This window comes from Motacilla alba, chromosome 4, assembly GCF_015832195.1.
Source record: "Motacilla alba alba isolate MOTALB_02 chromosome 4, Motacilla_alba_V1.0_pri, whole genome shotgun sequence".
NCBI classification, from domain to species: domain Eukaryota; kingdom Metazoa; phylum Chordata; class Aves; order Passeriformes; family Motacillidae; genus Motacilla; species Motacilla alba.
The window spans coordinates 37,790,448-37,811,100 of record NC_052019.1 but is presented as its reverse complement, the minus strand read 5'-3'; positions in this window follow the sequence as shown (position 1 = coordinate 37,811,100).

Sequence of the window (20,653 nt, the reverse complement as noted above, 5' to 3'; positions counted from 1 at the left end):
CCAAGAATGAAAGCACTACAAAAAAACAAACAAACAAACAAACAAAACCAAAAGCCAAAACACCAAAACAAAACAAACAAAAACCCCCAAAACAAACAAAACAAAAAAAAACAACTCTATTTGTATCTTTTAAAAGAGTGAAATAGTCTAAGAAAATAGGATCAAAATTTGCAAGGAGAGCAAGAATAGAAGATAAATGACTTTCACCCAAGGTGAAATGAAAAGAAAATAGGGCAACAAAGACCGGTTTTACCAAATATAATTGAATAATCAAGAACAATAGAAGCAATGAGAATAGTTTTGAATATGGAATACTCTGAAAAATTGAAACGAATTTAAAATTCCTAGGTGAATCAGAAGCAGACTGAAGAATAAGAAAGAGGTTGTCTCTCCATTATAGGAGGGAGAAAAGACAGATATTCACACACACAGAGCGATCTCCCTGCAGGAGGATCTTTGATTATAGTACGCTCTTTAGAAGTCAGAAAATTAACTGGATGTGACTATCCCATCTTTAAGCAGGAATTCTATTGCGAGTCTGGGTTAAGTGTTCTTGTAACTACTTTTTAAGATCTACAGTCTTAGGATAAGTTTTTGTTCTATACAATACACAGTTCTGTCTCTTGCTGTGCTCATTTGTCAGCATTAAAATATATTCTTTTAAAATTTGAGATAGTCTCCCCGCTCGTGCAGCTTGTGTTGGACCACATACCACAGGAAGCCTGATTCATGTCACATACTCACTATTTGGTCCATTCTACATCTGAAAAAAAAATTACAGTAGAAGATTCCATGAAGAAATATTTGTTCAGCTTAACGACAAAAGTTTTTCTCTTTTTATTTTTCCCATTATGTTGAAAATGTAAACATTAAAGTAGTAATTCTTCCACTGTATGTACCTCTACTCCCCCAGAAATAAAATCTCCTTGGTTCCCTGAAGCATAAGGCCGGAGCTGTGTGTCATATTATTGTACTTACTTATTTCAAAATTGCTTATTCCTCTTGCTTTGGCACTCAATTCAAAATAAATGAGGGATTTTATATTGCTCCTGAATGTTGATGTAGGTTGTAATAGCAGCAAGCAGCAATACATTTTGGCAGTTCTATGGAAATCCTCCAAAGGTTGCGTTTAATACTTCCTGGATATTTATTTAGGCAAAATAACTAAGTATCAGCCATGTGCTTCCATTTATTAAGAGTCCCTCAGGAGCACAGGCAATCAATGTCTTGACTTAGTGACTTCTCCCATTTGCTTTTAAAAATGTTTGGTTTGGGGATTTTTTCTTCATTTCTCTCTATTGCTATGTATTTATTCTAGCAAGGGCATAGTTTAAAGAGAGGAGACGCCAGACTTGTATTTGTCAAAATTCCCCATTTAGTCCATTGTCTCAAGCAGAGCCTTTAAGAGTTTCACTGTAATCAGAAATGAGATTTAATCCTAGGTAGGATGGTGCATCATGCCAGTTTTCCAAAACAGCTGTTATTCCGTGATTTCTTAAGTTCTTTTAGGTATCTGAAGACTTATGGAGTTCTCTCAAGATGAAGGCAGAGATCTTGAACTTGCTTTCACTTTCTGACCTAAGCTTGAAGAATAGGAGGGATGGGATGGATCAAAGATGGTGAGATATGCTTTACGAGTGTGCAGAGGCTCATGCTTCCTAAATGCTGAAAATTTTCACTACCAAATCAGAAGATTTGCGCAACAATAGCTCCCATTCAGAAATGGCAAGAAGTACATGTATAAGCAAGACCAGTGATAAATGCCTCCTTGCACACCCTCCCTATCACATAGCTCAAAGTTCAGAAGGGAAACAATCACTAGAAAATTAAACTTCATTTAAGGATTGGGGTGTTATTAAGCTTCAGTGCAGCACAAAAGGAGGTGTAAAACATGAGTGTAGTTAACGTAGTAACTGAAAGCCTTTGTGCTTTTCCTTTGTTTTTCTTAGCTAGAAATTTTAGATTTCTTCATGGCAAGAAATTCTTGTCAATTCATAAATAACTCTATACATTAAAACTGGAACTCATTAATAGTTTCATCTAACATGGTATCTCTTATACTGGAGCAGAAAATAAGATCACACCTGGTGAACCTGCCATTGCTCAGCAAGAAACAAAAAAGAATTCCTTGTAACAATAATATGCCACCATTTTCATTAAAAATATAGTAATCCTCTTGAAAAGAATAGTTGCTAAGAATACAGGAAAATCTGACCTTACTGCAATTCAGCCCTGAATTTGTTGTCAAATTATTTGTGCCAAAATGCAGGAAACTTCTTTGCGTTGCAAGACTGAGGCAAATATCCATCTGAAGACAAGTTCTGCAGGGGTTGGAGCTATGCATGACATTAACTATTCCATCAAGATTTAGTATCTGTTATTAATAAAAAAAATATTAATTCACCATAGAATCCTATTGCTTTCTGTACTATAAAAGTTAGCTATCGTCCTGTCTTGGTTAGATGACCAGCCAGCCCTAAAGATAAAAGTACTAAAAATGCAAATGGGGAATTGGGAGACCGAGATAAAGGAATGGCAGATTTATTAAGCAATTACTATATATTTTCTGCCTTTAGATGAAGAAAGAGGATTGATGGACTGCTGCACACCATATTGAATGCCATAATACAGTTAGCAATTGTAGTGCACAGATAGCAATGGAAATGGGTCTGAAAAGATTAGTCATGTATTAAAATAGACAAAGTACTCTGTCTAGCGATACATTGCTAAGAGACTGGAAGGAAATGAAGATGGAAATGAAGAAAGTTTTTTTGTCACACTAATCAAAAGCCTGAAAAATATTAGAACATTACAGCTACTCAGCATATAGCCATAGAAGAGACTCTGGTGGCTTTACCCCATCTGAAAAAAAGCTATCATGATGACCTCCTAATTCACAGCCAGGCAAAAGAAAAACTTTCTGGAGAATGAGCCTTCTAGCACAACCTGAAATACCACAATAGATGTGCATTTGCAATCTCCCTGACAGCAGAATGCAAAACCAGAAGTCTCCTGTGCTGTCATGGCATAAGCTTACTTACCCCGGTATTCCAAAAGGTTTTGGTGCATCCACTGATCTGCAGATTATGGCAACCAAACTTTTGACTTCTGGAAGTCCAGTGACTGCAAAGCAGATACAAACAAGCCATAGTGTGGCTTGAAGAAAAAGCAGAGGGAGAAAAGTTTGGTAGCTAGATTTCCTTGCCTTGAACCTCCAGTATTGATTTCTCCATTCTATTTGGCAGAGAAGTAAATGGAGGTTTGAGGCATTTAATAGTACAAGCTCACATCCCATATGTTAAGATTCTCTTTGTATAAAACATAAATCCACCCTCCCATAAATGACAGAAGATGCAGTTTTAAGAAAGTGTTCTTAGAAGGACACTTGCAGGTCACACTTGCAGTGCAAAAACAGGTTCAGTGTATTCATAAAGTAGCTGAGCACTACTGAAGGAGGATGAGCCGAGTTATAAACATACTAACTTCAGGTTTAGTATAAAGAATATATTCCACATTGAATGAAAAACATGCTCTGACAGAGACCAAATATGAATTTGAGAGATAAATGTCATAAGTGACTTGTGGGAAATAGAGCGGGCATGGGGAAATAGTGCATACTTCAGTTTTGCAGAAGCATCTGATAAAAGCATACCCTGAGTATCACCTAACAAAAAATAAGGCAAGAAGGAGGCATAACAAAAGATCCCAGCGCTGCCTTGTAGGTAAGAGCAGAGCTGAAGCAAACAGAAGCTGGTGACTGGTTTGCAGGCCAGGCCGCATGTCCTCATGAGGAAGCAAAGGAGGTGTTCTGCTGATCTCCTGAACTCCTCTGTGGGGGAATGCCAGGCACTTTGTATGTGAAGCAAGGGACTTCTGCAACAGAGAGAGTATCATTTTTGCTCCAAGATGGGGAGGTGAAGGAGACACAAATTATGGGGAAGGGAGATGCAAGACGCCCCACGAGTAAGAATGAGAGAATTTACTGATGTTAAGCAATAAGTGAGCTGTGATTCAGTCCTCATCTGATCCCTGTTGTTTGCCAGGACTGTGCACTGTCCTTCTAGTGTCTGATGAGTTGTCAGAGTCATGAACAGAGCTGCACCAGAATTGCCAAAGGTATGTTTATAGGATCAAATAAATGTATTGGAATGAAAACAAAACCAAAGAATAACAAATAAACCCAACAACCAAACACAAAACCAAAACACACCTTGCTGCTTGTGCTATAACTATTTTAAAAGTATGGTACTTTAATTAAAATTATTGTCAAAGTAGGGAAATTGGTATTTTAAAATGCATTGAAAAGGCCTGCCATGTTGCATCCATTTCAAGAAATTGATTTGTTACAGCCTGTTAAGAAGTGGGGGCAACTGCTTGGCAAGAAACAGGATCACATACGATGCATACAGAGAGAAAGAAACGTGGGCGAAGTGGCAATGCCACAGTAAGCAACAAATAAATACATTTTTGTAAGAAGAAGATGAGAATGTGGAATAAATCAGGCAAGTGGTATCAGAATTCCTTGGGAGTACTTTTTCCTAAAAATCCCACTGAATAAAGTCAAGCTTTTTAAACCAAGTACCTCACACAAATGCATAAAAGTAAAATCTTCCAAGACCTTATTTTGCACTAGTTTTCCCCACAGAGCTCTAAATAAACAGGTTCGCCTGTTTTCTGCCAGATATTACATTGTTTTGGGGATTTAGAACATGTATAATGCATAAAGACAAGGGCTTTTTTAGAGGCAGAAGCTGCTCCTGTGAACAAGGACACAAATAGCACAGTGCCAAGCTTGATGCTGCTGCTGCATCCGACAGGATCTATGTCCACAGCACAGCTCTGTGCTGGCTCCGCTGAGGCTAACCAAAGCAGACAAAGTGGGAATGCAGCAAAGTGCTAATGCAGATCTGATGAACTCTGCCTGTAAGCAAAGAGAAATAACCATGCAGCAACACACTAATATGAGCTGTGATAGAATCACAGAATCATAGGATTATTTAGGTTGAAAAATACCTCTAACATCATCAAGTCCAACCATTAACCCAGAACTCCCAAGGCCACACAAAAGCATGCCCCTAAGTGCCAGATATACATATCTCTTAAATACCTCCAGGGATGGTGACTCTACCACATGGCCTGTTCCAATGCTTTCAGTGAAGAAATGTTTCCTAATATCTGATCTAAACCTCCTTTGAGGCCCTTTACTCTCGTCCTGTCACTTGTTAGCCGTGAGAAGAGACCAACCTCTCTACAATATCCCTTCTTTCAGGCAGATGTAGAGAGTGATAAAATCTCCCCCAAACCTCCCTTTTTCCAGGCTAAACAACCCCAGCTGCCTCAGCTGCTCCTCAGAAGACTTGTGCTCCAGACCCTTCACCAGCTCCACTGCCCTTCTCCGGACAAGCTCCAGCACCTCCATGTGTTTCCTGTAGTGAGGGGCCCAGAACTGGGCACAGTACTTGAAGTGTGGCCCACCAGTGCTGAGTTCAGGGGGACAATCAGTGCCCTGGTCCTGCTGGCCACGCTACTGCTGATTCAAGGTGACATGATTCTTGCACAGTCATTGATATTTAGCTTCACAGCTGGATACCAATATATTTTCTACTTCTATACATGCATCTTGAGATACTGGAGTTCAATTCACTGAATAGTCACAACTATGTCTAAAGCAGATCAGAACTGTGCTTTCAAGGCATGAAGTTTGCAATGCAAGCTCTTCCAAAGAAGAAAGCCAGAATCTGTTCCAATGCTGATGCTACTTGATGTCCCAGGTCTTCTATCTGGGAAATGGATCTAACAGAATAATATCCATTTTCTCAGTATCATGAAAATTGGCTTATGCATTTGGATAGGATAATGAAGATAAGCATAAAAGCATATGGGTAAAATAATTTTGTTATCTCTTGGAAGGTTAGAATAACAATCTACATAAACTTGAGCGCCGTATACCGAGCAGTAAGATGAAAAGGTTAACTAAAGGTTCTTACCTTTTAATTGCAAAGCACATTCTGCACATTGAATAAGTCTAGGGACCTAGAGGGGTTAAAGGAGCAGTATGAGACCACATTAAGTTCGCTGCCACTCATATGCTCAAAATGACAATGTTGAAATGATCCTGGCAGTAACCATTTTGAAGTATTTGACTTTGCAATTCCAGAAATAATGTTAAATTCTTTAAAAAGGCTTCAAAAGTTAGGCCGTAACTAATGCAGAGAAGCTAGTCTGCCTCCTAATACATTTTTGTGATGCTCTTCTCATTCTTTACCTTTGCATTTTCCCAAGGGGCAGAGACTTCCCCTTGAATCCAAAATATATAAATAAACCAAATGCAACACTATTTCCTTCCAGACATACAAAGGCCTAAAAAAATGTGTCACAGAGCCAGTACAGTAGCAGATCTATGGCTGACAGGAAAGAAAAATGAAGCTTATGTCAAGATAAAATAGATGTCCAGATGATCTTTTTTCAGGGTCTCTTTTTTCCCTAGTCCCCATCCATTCTCAATGCAAAAATAAATAAATAAATCTATTACTGCTCATGGTGATAACATATCCTAAATACTCTACTCTCTGTCCCTCACACCACCGCTATTGGGCTCCCACTTGTAATCAAAACCATGAAGAAAAAAGCTCTGCTGTTATGTCAGACCTAGCTTCCACATGGACAAGCCCTAAGGTAGTTTTACCACAATTGCCTGGAAATGCAGTCATGTTAGTACGACCAGAATTTATTTGTATCTTCTTGCATCATGTTAAAATGAAAAATCAATTGCTGTCAAACTTTAAGTCCAATAGGTTCTTATTGTGAACAGGCAGCAACACAGCTACACATGACACTGAGTTTATGGCTATCACTCAATTACAGTGTCAAGCTACTCTTACCCACTAACAGACAGCACTGCTTTTACAATCAGTTTAACCACAAGAAAATTATAATCTCATCACCCATCAGCATCAATTGTGTATGGTGTCATTTTGAAGAAATAATTAGTTTCTGTGCTGGAATTCCCCAGGTCAAGTATATTAGCACACACATACATAGTTTTCATTTGAACTTAAGCCATGTAAAACATTAAACATATGGGTGCAGAAGTACAGTGCACAAAATCCAGAAATAATTGAGCAGCTTTATATAGTCAGATCTTTTCATTACCTTCCTGGCAGCCCATCACAGAAAGCACACATTTTATCCTCATTATTTCACAGAAAGTTTACCAAAGAGAAAAACAAAATCATTATTTTCATTGTGTTTTGCAGGGAAAGAGTCTGTATTACCTACTAAACATTATTTCAGAGTATGAAATCTTTGTTGGTTTGTGTGTGCACACTGCGAGAACACAGACAAAGCTGCAAGTTAGGCTCCTAAGCATGACTGCAGGTACACACGGAAGCCATCTTTTACTGTTGCAGAATGTTGATAGCCTTTCTAGTCCTCCATTTAAAAGCTCAAAATTATGCTTTAGCAAATAAAGAGTTTCTCAGAATCCCAATATACTGGTTTGAGTCCTTACATGTAGGGTTTAGATGTCCTGTTAGAGAGCCTCTATTTATCCCCAAATACTTTATATCTCACTTAAAAGATATGAGGCATTATGTGAGGTTAAAGAGACGAGGCATTTAAGTCTACCCAAAAATCTAAGTTCAGGATCAAGTCCATAGAGCAGTAAGATTGAGGCAAATAAATGATTTTTTTCAGGTTTCTGGTGTTTTGTTTGTTTGTTTTTCTTTTCTTTTCTTTTGTTTTCTGCAGGCATAGTTCTATATTGTGAACTGACACCAAATAATAGGTGAAATTTCCCTTTTTTTGGACTCTTTTTAAGAAAGAGTTCAGGGAGACCTGGAGGACTCATGGATTGCAGATTGGAAGCCACTATTTTAGCACCCTCCCATTGCTCCTTCACCATTAGAAACCACAGGAGGAGTCTGAAGCTTCTACCCTGAGGTGTTCTCCCAAAGGCAGCTAAGCTGACAGTGAGGAAAAAAATGATTAAAAAAAGGCTTCCATGCCTAGCCAGTGTTTCAGGCCTAGTTACAGTGTACCCCTAGAGCAGAAGTGCCAGAAAAGTCTTCCAAAGGACTAAAGCATCACTTGCCCTAATTTCTAGACCTCTGCAAAGCTTAGGTATGAGTCAGATGGTCAGACTGGGGCAACTGCATGGCTGCAGCAAGCAAGAGGCTATGCAAATGCTAGATCAGATAAGTAGGAGGTACTGAGTTTTAGGAGAACATGACAGCTAAATGGGACTTTTTTAAGAGAAGTATGGGCTTGAAGTCTGTCTAAATTCTGTTTTAATGTTCAGTGCCTTTCTGTATGACTCAGTAAGACTTGTAGACACCTGTAGATTATTGAAAGTCAATGAGAAGGAAGTCCTGAGTCATCAAAGTACTTTTTTCTTTACTGTTATTTCCATTAGACAGTGCGATGTAATTATTTAAGTCAAATACTACAGCAAGATTTTTACAGCAGTGAGATACAAGACGTTCATATTGACATTAGGTGAGTAAAAACACAATGTTACATGAGTTTTATAATCCTAATAGAAAGAGAAGTTAAGTAGTCTTCTGGACAATTGCAGCTATCTGAGACAAATGAAAATATTAAATTCAATTATTAGTCTGCAATGTCTCTTATTTTTTCTCTGTGTACATAATTACTTTTGAAAGCAACAGAAGTGATTTTTTAATTATTTTTTTCCTACACATCTTTTGTTCATGATTATTTGGCTGTACTTAGGAAAAAAGGATTTGTAAACCACAATTGTTCTTTGAAGCACATCCAAGCTAATTACACAAAAAACAATATAAGCCCAACATAATTCAAGCAATTTTTAGCACACACACGTGCTCCTTTTTGCTGATAGAATTTCCCAATTTGTATTCTGAGACCATAATAGCAGTCCTTTTCTCCTACAGACTTAATCTTAAAAGGTATGCAAGTACTGGTAGTACACACTTTGGAATGCAAACCAGGATATGCACGTAGCAACTGAGAGCTCACAGAGCCACTCCTGTCCTGCCATCTCCACTGATCAAAGATTCCACTGCAGTGCTATGAGCCTGCTGGTGCTAACTGCAGGAGTGCAGGCCATTAAGTTTAGAGACATAACATTTCAATTTCTTTTTTCTTTCTTTCTGAAGTTTGCTACTGGAGAAGAACTTCAGCTTTGAATTGTGAACTTTGAAACAAAGGGGAAAAGTAAAACATAGCTTGTGGGAAGTATCAAACATTTTCTAGTTTTGTAACCAACACAAAAACTTCTGGAACAAAAGGAGAACTTTCAGATCCTAATCCAGAAACTGAGTCTACAACAGAAGGCAAGCATTTCTCCACAATAATCTGAGAGTCAGCAAGCAAGAAGCACAGCTGCAGAATCAGGAAGCACAAAGGATCCAGCACAGTGAGTTTTTTAGCACGGTGCAGAAACAGAATTTGGTCTGCTCAGGACAACTTAGTAAATATGAAAGAGTGTATGGGCAAGGACAATAGAAAAGGGAGAAAGACAAAATAGCCAAATGACTTGCCCAATTCAAATATCTCAGTCTCTCTCTCTCAGCCAGTGTATGTACAGTTTACTGCTTATTTTCCACTCTGCATAGAAATGAAATATTCTGCTTTTCTACTACAAGTGCTTCACAGCCCATAAACTCAATTGCATCAGAATACAATTCCCCCTGGGGCAATGCCACCACCCTAATTTAGGACATCTCTATGGAAGCAGCCTCTTTGGAAGAACTTTTCCCCAGGAGCAACCTTCTACTGAAAACACACAAGCTTGCATAGGCTCATCAAGCACACCAGTCCAACACATCTGCTACCTTGTTCTCGGGTCTTGAAACCCGGCCTGACATCAAAGCCTCCTACATCAGCTTTAAAGTCAGCTGAGCAGTCTGGCAAGGACTCACATCTCCTTTCTAGAGCACTGCATCAGCTCTCCAATGATCAGCAAGCAGCTCAATCTGACAACAGCAAAGCCAATAGATGAGTGGCGCGCTCTCATTTTCAGCATGATCAGCTGCCTTTAGTCATTAACACATGTTCTTTGCTGGCTTTGTTGCAGTTTGCATTACTGGTACCAGTATCTCCCTTTGCCCTATTCCCAATGAAAATAAGAGCAAATCACAAATCACTACACTTTCAGGTAGAGGCAACGATATACAATGTATTTCTACAGCACTGAAAAGGAGGCTATACCACATCTAACACTGGTAAAGAGCTCTGCAGAGATATAGGTCTTTATAGGAAATCCTGATAGCTTGGGCATATGGGACAATCTGGCAGACCCTTTACATATTTAAGCGAATCCCAGTGCTGCGCTGCAGAAACGAGACTATCGCTATGGCACTGCAGCAGCAGGCAGTGAAGAGACAACCACCTCTGCCACCTTTCTGTGTGCGTTGCTTGTGGCACAGCATTAGCTTCCCTTCCAGCACAGAGGCTGCTCAACAGCAAAATAAACACACTAAGTTGAGAGATGAGGAGCAGTAAATCCTTGACTAATCTCATCTCCTTTATGGCAAAGTGATGCACTTGGTGGGTGAAGAAAAGGCTGGGTCGTGCCCTTGGGTCCCAACAACCCTGTGCAGCACTACAGGCTGGGATAGTGACTGGGAAGCTGCCCAGAGGAAAAGGGCCTGGGGTACTGGTTGGCAGTGGCTGAACATGAGCCAGCTGTGCCCAGGTGGCAAAGAAAGCCAATGGCATCCTGGTCTGTATCAGCAATAATGTGGCCAGCAGGACCAGGACAGGGTTTTTCCCCGTTTTTTTTTTTCCACTCAGCCCTGGTGAGGCTGCACTGTGGCCAGTTCTGGGCCCCTCACTATGGGAAACACATTGAGCTGCTGGAGTGACAAGGGAGCTGGTGAAGGTCTGGAGCACAAGATCCATGAGAAGCAGCTGAGGGAGCTGGGGATGTTTACCCTGGAAAAAAAGGAGGCTCTGGGGAGACCTCATTGCTCTTGACAACTGTCTGAAAGAAAGGTGTGGCCAGGTGGGGCTTGGTTTCTTCTCCCAGATAAGAAGTGACAGAAGAGGAAAGGGCCTCAAGCTGTTCCAGAGGAGGTTTAGATCAGATATTAGGAAAGCTTTTTTTCACTGAAAGGGCAATCAATTATTGGAACAGGCTGCCATGTGGTAGAGTCACCATCCCTGTCTGTGTTTAAAAGACATGAAGACAAGGCACTTACAGCCATGGGTTGGGGTGGGCGTGGCAGGGCCGGGTTAATGGTTGGACTTGATATTCTTAGAGGTCTTTTCCAATCCAAGTGATTCTATGATTCTATCCTCCATTAATGCATGAAATGCATCCTAAGGCTTAATGCACTCAAATTAGAGACTTCTGCCAGGTGATCACAGAAATTGCCTGGCAGTTCTTCCACCCAAATGTGCTAGATGTCAAGAGGAAAAACTTCCATTTCTTCAGCTTCTATAATTTCTTCAAGAAAAGTCCACTTAAACTTGGAAATAAGGACAAAATTTCACTTTCCATTTGCAGGACACAATTTAAATGCATGTCTGTCACTGAGAATAAATTATCTTAAGTGCCAGGAGGTCATTATATTTATTCTGTTTATAATTGCTTTGTTTTCATTTTAATTTTTCAGCTTTTGTTTTATTTATTCTGTGGAAGGTTCTTGTTTGCATCTGGGTTTTTTTTTGTCCCTATTGTCCTTGTTACATAATCTGCATTCTTCAGTAATATAAATAGTCTGAAACCAGAAAACAAAGCCCTTTGAAACAGAACACTTTCAGTACTTACCTTTCAATACTGTGTATCATAGTTACACATTCAGGTCCATAGACTAGCATGTCCAGTTAAGCATCTAATTATGCTGATCAATGCCCGTGTCCATTTCAATACCTGAATGAGGCCAGTTTCTCTTTCTGCATTCTCTTGTTTAGGTACATTGATTTTTTAAAAACTTTGATTTGCATGAGCTCTATGAGAGATTTTTTTTTTCCCACTTTCCTATTTTCTTAAGTACCTCCATTATTATTACTGCTTTCTCAAGGATCAGGTATTGTTATACATTAAATTCAGAGAAAATTGAGTGCTCAGTTAAGTGCACAATAACCCAGGCCAATGTGCAGTTCCATATATGCTCTAAAATTTGTATTTCTAAGTAACAAGCAGTATGTTTATAAATTACTGGCCTGATAAAAATTGCTTTGCTGATACACATTTAGTTCTGTTTTCAGTCATTTCTAGCAGGCTCTTGGGAAGAAACAGATGACTAACACATAACAAATTCCAAAGTGCATAGATGTATATAAATCAAGAAGAAAGCAAAACCACAAATATTGCATCTTAATTTTGCAAAAGGATAGAAAATGATGGCAAGGAACTTTTACTCTGATGAGTTTTCAATAGGCTGTAGTTATGTTGAAGGCCTTGGGATTTTTTTTTTCTTCTGAATCTGCAGATAGTTCTCCACAAAGTGCTATTTGTTGAATATAAAGCTCAAAGCAGCATTCTTTTTTATTCACTTGAAATAATTAAAATCTACTAATCATCATTATTTCTAAATATTTAGATATCCTGAAGTGAGTTATCTTGCATGTAAGGGATAACACTCTGTTATGTGAATTTGCACACACCTCAATTACTGCCTTTACTGCAACTTCTACAATTTCAGAAGGCATCTGTTCTGTTTTGCATGTAAAAATTATTCCTGAGGAAAAATCTATGTCATTAAATTCCAACAAGAAGCATGTATACTTGTACTAGATTGAAGCCACATATGCAAGTTGGATCCTAACCCTATGGAAGACCATCTGTCTACGCTAGTTTGATGATATGCAACAGGGCCATGGATGAGAAACAATGCTAGTCATGCACTTAAAAAGAAATAGTTCAACACAGCCTTCTCTTGTGACACATTAAATACGATAGCCAGAAGTGGCAGGGTGCTAATTACTCTAGTGATGTGATCCATTTTCTAAATAGCGAGAACATCAATAATTCAGTGGAAGTGGCTGTTAAAAAATTTAATGTCTGACAATCCAAGCCTGGCAAATAGAGAGATAATCATTTGTGTCTACTAGTTGGCATTCAGAGGCTTTCTTTTCATTAGAAAATATAAATGCATTGTTCCTTTTTGAGGCAGTCTAGATTATGAAAAATGACAGATGGATAATGTGTCTAGTTTTGATTGTTTCAGGTAGGAAGGCAGAACCCAGCAGACAAAAATGCAGATGTCACATATTTAATAAAAATTAGGTTTACAAATATGTTTAATAAAGTCTGAATGGTTTCTGCTAATAGTAGCAGCCCAATTACATGCAAGTGAGTATAGCTACATAAACATAAAGATATAAAGTAATCAGGTGGCTCTGCTGGCTGAATAGTGCACTTCCAGTTAAGAAAAATCCCCTGCTTATTCACAAGAGCTTCATTTAGCTGTTGGCATCAACATATCAGAGAGAAAGCATTAACAACTACAAAGTCAAAGTATATTGAAGAAATGCACTGGCAAGGCATTCTTTGCCTAAATAAATGTCTAGCTTTTATATTTCTGCAGCAACGCGCAGACAAAAATAAGGGATAAAAGCCTTCCTGTTTAACCGTGTCAGACTGTAATTTGCGGGTACGTGTTGTTTGAATAGAAAAGGTTAGAAAGGTATTGCCTAGTTTGACAAAAAATTAGAACATAGGTACCTGCATAAACTACAGCTCTGAAGAAAAGAGTTATTCCAAGGTATTTTGGCACTTAACTCCCATTATGGCAAGTCCAGTCTCCCAAAATCAGTGACAATGAGGTGGTCAAATAAGAATCAGGTTCTCAAATGTCTTTGTGAATATGGGCCTATGTCCCAGACCTAAACAGGTTAAAAGCTTCAATTTAAAATTTAAGTGGATCATAATATAATAGTCCTACTACAAGAAAATGGGTTTAGCAATGCTGTTTCTCTCCTTTAGCTGCTCAAACAGAATTTTAATGAAGGTCTTATAAAACAATCTCAGCATAGACAAACTGCTTAAACACCCAAATCCTTGGATCATCAATATTTCAGCCCTCATGATTTTTCTCACAGTAGAACAACAGATAGAGCTTTATATTGTTTTCGAAGTCCCAAATGTAATCCTTCATTAAAATTTAGATTGATCCCTAAAGAAGATACTTCACACATTCTTGCCTCTGATAACTGATAATTGAATTTTATTAGTTTTATGATTAAGGTAGAAGCTGAGAGCATGCTTCAATTATTTGCCACATAATGTGATGCACTTGAAATTTTTACTTTCTAAAATTCCTCTGACATTTGCTGCAACTCTTCATTTCTGGCAACTCAAAGTAACACATTTCACCTTAACCTCAAAGTCTTCTCACAAGCATAAGCTACCCATAAGCAAAGAATGTCTCTAGTCCAGGATTAACAAGTACCTACAGATACCAGTGATCTTAAATTATTTCACTTTAGGCTCTTGAAAGGAAACTTTTCTCTTATTTACCTACCCAGACCACTTCCAAGGCAACTCAAACTGAAATTCAACTATCATACAAACAGTCATTTCTCAAAACTTTGGAAAAAGAGGAAGTTATTTCTTTTCTGAGAACAGGTCCATGAAAATCCAGAAATAATCTCTCAAAATTTGAGTTTATGTGAGAAGATGGCTGATCTTGTAGCATGTATTCCCTGTAGAGCCAAGATCTGAATGGGCTGCATGCATATCAGAAAAAATGGATCCGTGAGCTCAGCTGAAAGAACAGCTCTGAAGGAACTGTAAACTGGTAAAAACTCATGCCAGGAAAACTGCAGACAAGATCATTTAATCCCAACTTGAATGATGAGATAGGAAAAAAAAAATCAAGAAAATATTTATAAAAACTCCACTAACATTAATCTACCTACACTGAGTCTAAGGAAACCATTGTCAAAATCTTACAGCATACCTGATATATTAAAATAAATGGATTTACACTATTTGTACAGAGAGGATATTTTGCATGAACTCCTACCAGAAATGCCCAGCCTCTATAATTACAGGCTGATTTTAATGATTTATCTTCTGTCTAGATCATTTAAGGTTTATTAAATCCAGCAGTTAACAGTTAACCAACTTTGATAATTGCTTTTCTCTGAAAAAAAAAATCAATTTTACCCCTTTTCCAGTCACTAAATCAATGTCTGGGAAAAATAAAGATATATTTTCAACCCTTTAGATTTCTTATTTATTTTTATTCTTGATAATCACAGGTATTCTCCCCACATATTGTTGTGTTGAGAATATAGTCCCTGAAGTTTTAAAGATTACTTTGTGAAAGCCAAATCTATATGCTAATAGGGAAAAACCTAACCAAACAAGAAAACATCACAGATACTTTAGAGATTGTTACATCTCTTCACTAGGAACCAGTCCTATCTGAATGGGAAATAAACAGGAGGAAAAACCCAAACACACAACACAAAAAAAAAAAAAAAAACAACACAACCCCAAATCAACAAAAAAACCCCAAGAGGCAAGGATATTCATTGAGTCATGTTCTGTTACTCAATCCCTTCTGACAACATCAGCAAGGACATGAATGGAGAGATTTCCCAAAAATGCTAGTAGCTCAATGTGTAGTAACTTTTGAGGTTTTACTTATGGCTCACCTTGTTTTCAAGGCCAAACTAATCAATGTCCCCAACTAATGTTGGAAGAAATGTATTTCTGGGGGTACAAACTTTTTCACTGAACAAAAAAGCCAAAAAAACCCCAAACTTACTGACTGCTGGGTGGAGCACTGGATTTTTAGGCAGAAGTCAAAGATAAACAATTATAATTTACTGGAAAAATAGAATTAAATTTCACAATACAGTGAATAATTAGTGTTTTCCCCTGCATTTTGTGTAATTATATTTTTCAAGGCCAGGTTGGATAAGGCCTTGAGCAACCTCGTATATTGTCACTGCCCATTGGAGAGGGAGTTGGGAGTAGGCGATCTCAGAAGTCCCTTCCAACCCCATAGAGCTCTATGAATATTATGTGGAATTATGTTGATATGTCAACATAATGTTGCCTATATGCAAATATAACTGGATTTTAGTAAAGATACATATAGACATAAAATTAAATCTTTTAAACTTTTTTCCCCCTTGAAAAAATGATACTCTCATATGTAAACTCTCATATGTAAAAGGATTCTTAGCGGAACAAGGCCATGATATTCTCTTACAGGAATTGGACAACCCTGGCCTGCAGATTACAGAGATACTCTGAAGACACTGTGCTGTCCTCGGAACAAGATAGACCGTGTACCCTCCTCAAATGGATACAACAAGGAAGAATAAGCATTGTGCCAAGATGAGACTAGATACCAAGCACGTCATGAGAACTGCTAATTTCGCACACCTTAGCTAAAAACGCTTATAGCGTGGCAGCCAATCAGCAAATAACATGTATGTATGAATATAGCCATTTAACCAATGAGCATTAAGTATTAGTGGCATGAGACAGCGTATAGAGAAGGATAAATTTACCAAAGTTGCTGAATAAAGTGAGAACAACATGTAGCCACATCAGTGTTAGTGTTGTTACTCGGCTGAGTCTCTGTGGGACCCTCTTCACTCATATACTCAAAGTTTATTGAGCCACTGTTCTGAATATTAGAAATGTCAAACTCTATTCTGTTTTATAGAAGTCTTCTGTAAACTCTGCTTCCCATTTCAACTTAGGAAATTTTTCAGAAGGCATTTGCTAGTTTGCATCAGCCCATATCACCATCACTTAGTGTACTTCCAGCTGCTACCCTGGAGCTACTCTGGCACAGGTTCCTTTAGTCTGTAAGGCAGCCATTACTTTGCACAGCTTACCAAAGTCTTGGTAGCTTTAATATTTAATATTATTTTAATGTTGTTCTCCCCCAGTTTGCAGATGAAATACTGTGTGTCCTATTCAAAAACCTATGTATTTAGTACTTTTTGAGTTATTCTTTTGTGTTGTTATAACCTACTAAACATGAACAGAAACTGTAACAATATAACTTTGGAGAAACTCCTAGTGCCCAATTTCTAACTTTTATGTAATTTGATGATTTACCTAAATATTTTTTATATTTTTCCCTACAGTAGTTAAAATATTTAGCATGTAAATATCTGCCTTTTCTTCCTCTGCAGGTGGTTAAAGCATTGTTTTTGTGATAACTCAAAAGGTCATCTCCATCAGGCAGCATTACAGGAAATCATCTTTCACAGATGTTTGTTTCCAAAGCAGACTACAGAGAAGTCATCAGGGGGAGTGTTTATTATTTAGCTGTCATCATCAAAAATTCAAAGCAGTGCATTGGCAAAGCGAACTGAAATGAGATTCTCCCAGCACCCACATTTATGGCTAAACAACTGGCGAAAGATGGATTAAAAAAAAAAAATAAAAAATGATGAGAGAATAGGTTGCTCTCAGAAACAGTAACTGTAGGCACTGTAAAACCTGTAAAATTTTACTTTAAAATCCACAGATTTAAACAAATTCTGGATTTTGTTTCCAGAAACTTTACCCAACATAAACATAGGTAATTACAAGAAATAGCAAAGAGGCAGTGATTTGAACGGCTTATTGATTTGAAGAGCAGGACTCAAGATTTGGACACCCAAGCCATTTTGGCTTTTTTGCCTTAAAAGCAAGAACGGTGTATTGTGCACCATTAAAGGAGCAACAAATTCTTTGCACTACTGTTTCTCTTTGGTGTGGTATGAAGTAATACATTTGGCATGACCAAACCCTTTGCTTTGGCTCTTTAAGTTCTGCAGGAAGGGAATAAGGACCTCAGATTACTTCATTGATTTAAAATTGAGACCATGTTCTGGAGATACACAGCATATGTATGACCTGCCACATCTGTCCTTTTGCCAATATCCACAGCTGCTCAAAGAAATTGAGAGGTGGGACAGTAAGGCAGCTCAGAACTGCTCTTTCATCATTGCCACACTGCCAAAAGAGACTCTACAGCCCTGGGCAAGAGCTCTGTGGAATTTTAATTTTTCTTCCTTCTTTTTTATTCCAAATTAAATTTATGGTTGATTTGCTCCATCATACAAAATTGTACATCAAATGATGTACAAATTCTGTACATCATACAGAAAGCTACCTGAAGGGGCCAGTAAAGGAAGCTAGAAAGAAGAATGTACCTGAAATGTTACCCTTTCCCAACTTTAGACATTGATTTTTAGAATGTAGAGAGAGTCCCTCTGTGTGAACAGGCTTGTCACAGCACACATCTTTTGAATTAGAGAAATAATTCAAGAAAATAAGGAAAAATAGTAGTTATAGTCACGAGTAGTTCTATTCACCTACCTCACCGTTTTGTCTTCAGTAGTTAAAGAATTCATAGAAAATTTTAAACAAGAAATAAAAACCCATAAACAAATAAAAAAAAAAGAAACCTAATGAAGGCAAGAAATGTGATTTGAGCCAGAAGGGCTGAAAGTTGCTGCCAGAGTCCTCAGCCCAAACCACCAGTTATCCTAGCCCAAGGACACGCCTTCTACTGAAACCATGATATGACACAGGAAGAAGTTTAAGGCCTGTAAATTTAAATTAGTAATTCCTATCAATCAATTAGCACTTAGCTAATAATTTCCAACCCACATCCAATTAAGTGCCTTGAGCTGAGTGTAGCTATCCAGATTCTGTCATCAAAGGAGCACCAACATCACCTGCCTCTATGGGAGTCACTCCCTGAGGACCTCTTGCTGCATCACCAAAGTGTACAGAAGGAGTAGAGAACACTCTCTTTTTCAACTTAATCATCTTGGCTAGAATCTTAAAGTTCATAGGGATGAAACTGAGCTATAGAATCAGTAGGCATAGGCAAAGATAAAGGTTTTACTGGGTTGGCTAAGCCTAAACCACAATTTGTCTCATATTATAGAGAAATGTGACTGTATAGGAGACTAAGATAGGTACCTTTCTGAGGAATGTGGTCTAAGTGGATTTCCATGACAGAAAATTTATTTATTCAGCCATTGCATGAAAACTGGTGAATGACCTAGTATCATCTATGTCTATAACATAAATCTTTCATTGACTTATTTTTGTAGAGCACTTGCCAGTCATGTAGTGTACATTATAAAACCCAGACATCCTAAAAAAAAAAATCTGTTCTCCTGTGAACAGGAAAGGACACCACCACAATCTATATCTATTTAAGAGTTTATAAAAAACATTAAATCTATAAAAACTTGTTGCTGAAATTTGAGGTTAGAATAAATTCCCCAGTTACTGATAAAGAAATTAGCATATTCTACATATTCCAAGGAGAAGTGTGATGTTTGAAGTCTTGAGGTTGTGTTGGTTCCACCTGGTATATACTGTTAAAATCTTGGAGCTGCTAATTAGTCAAATCTAATGCAGAGACAATAGAAACGGGGCAAAGTAGAAGACACTGAATGCAAATATTTTTTGGATGCAAATGAATATCCAATGGTTAGCTCAATAGGTAGAAAGTAAATCTTCTGTTACAGGCTCTCACATGTGTTCTATTTCTTTAAAGTTGTTCAATTTTTCACACCATCACTGAACATGCTCTTTCAATTCAGCACTCCTGAGAGAAGCACATTTTTCTGGGGAGGCCCTAACTGATGCTGCTTTCCATTTGCAATGTTTGAGACCCCTTCCCCTCTAGCTCTGCAGCCAGCTCTGCTGCAGGCTCATGCAGAGACACTCCAAGGTCACTCAGGTTTCACCCAGGCATCCCAACACACAGCACAGTAAAGTCTTACTGAACACATGAGGATGTCTGTGGGCCCATGAGGTATGTGGCAAGGATGTGGCTGAAGCCACTTCTCACTTTCATGTCTCTCATTTGAACAGAAGGTTTATTTTCTCCTTCCTGCCTCTAAGCTTTTGAGAACTACACCTCAGTGTGGAGACCGTTCATGGCTCTTATCATCTGCTGAGAGAAAGGCTTCAAAGGAAGCAACACAGTTTGCCTAGCATCAAAAATACCCTCTGAAGATGCTTATTTTTCTCTTTTCCCTCTAGACACAAAGGCTAGAGAGACTCCTAACTTAGGCAGCCCAGTCAAGTGCTTAACATTACCTCTGCAACAATCAGCCACATCAATTTTCCTCTTTGCTTTTCAAGTTGTTATGAACTATAACCATAACATTTGCTGAGAGAACAGTGGTCATGCCTGACAGATTGCCCCCAATCTAAAATATATCCAAAGTGATGGCTCTACAGAGCACAGCTATTTGAGATAATTGCGTTGTTTAATTTTGTTGATGACATTTTAAAATAAATACTGAGGCCCTGATTGAAAAGTATCTGTATTCTTCTGTTCCTTCGTCTTGCCCATATTGTTGTATCTATTGTCTGGTAATATCTTCAACAAGATACAGTACACTGGAAAAATTAACTATTATTGTCTGTCAAGTTTTGATACAAGAAAAGTCACCCTTTAGTAGAAACCTGCTTTCTGACCTTGCGACTTCATATGTAAAATATACAGAAGAGAATAACACAGAAAAAATCTGCCTTTTAAACTCCCCTTTTATAGCAAAAGATACTCCTCAGAAATATTTCCAAACACATGAAACTCAAAAAACTGATTGAGAATAGTCAGCTTGGATTCAGAAAGGGGAAATCCCACTTGACCAACCTGATAGCCTTCTACAATGGGGAGGCTATGCTGGTGGATGAGAGGAGAGCTGTGGGTGTTGCTTACTGCAATTT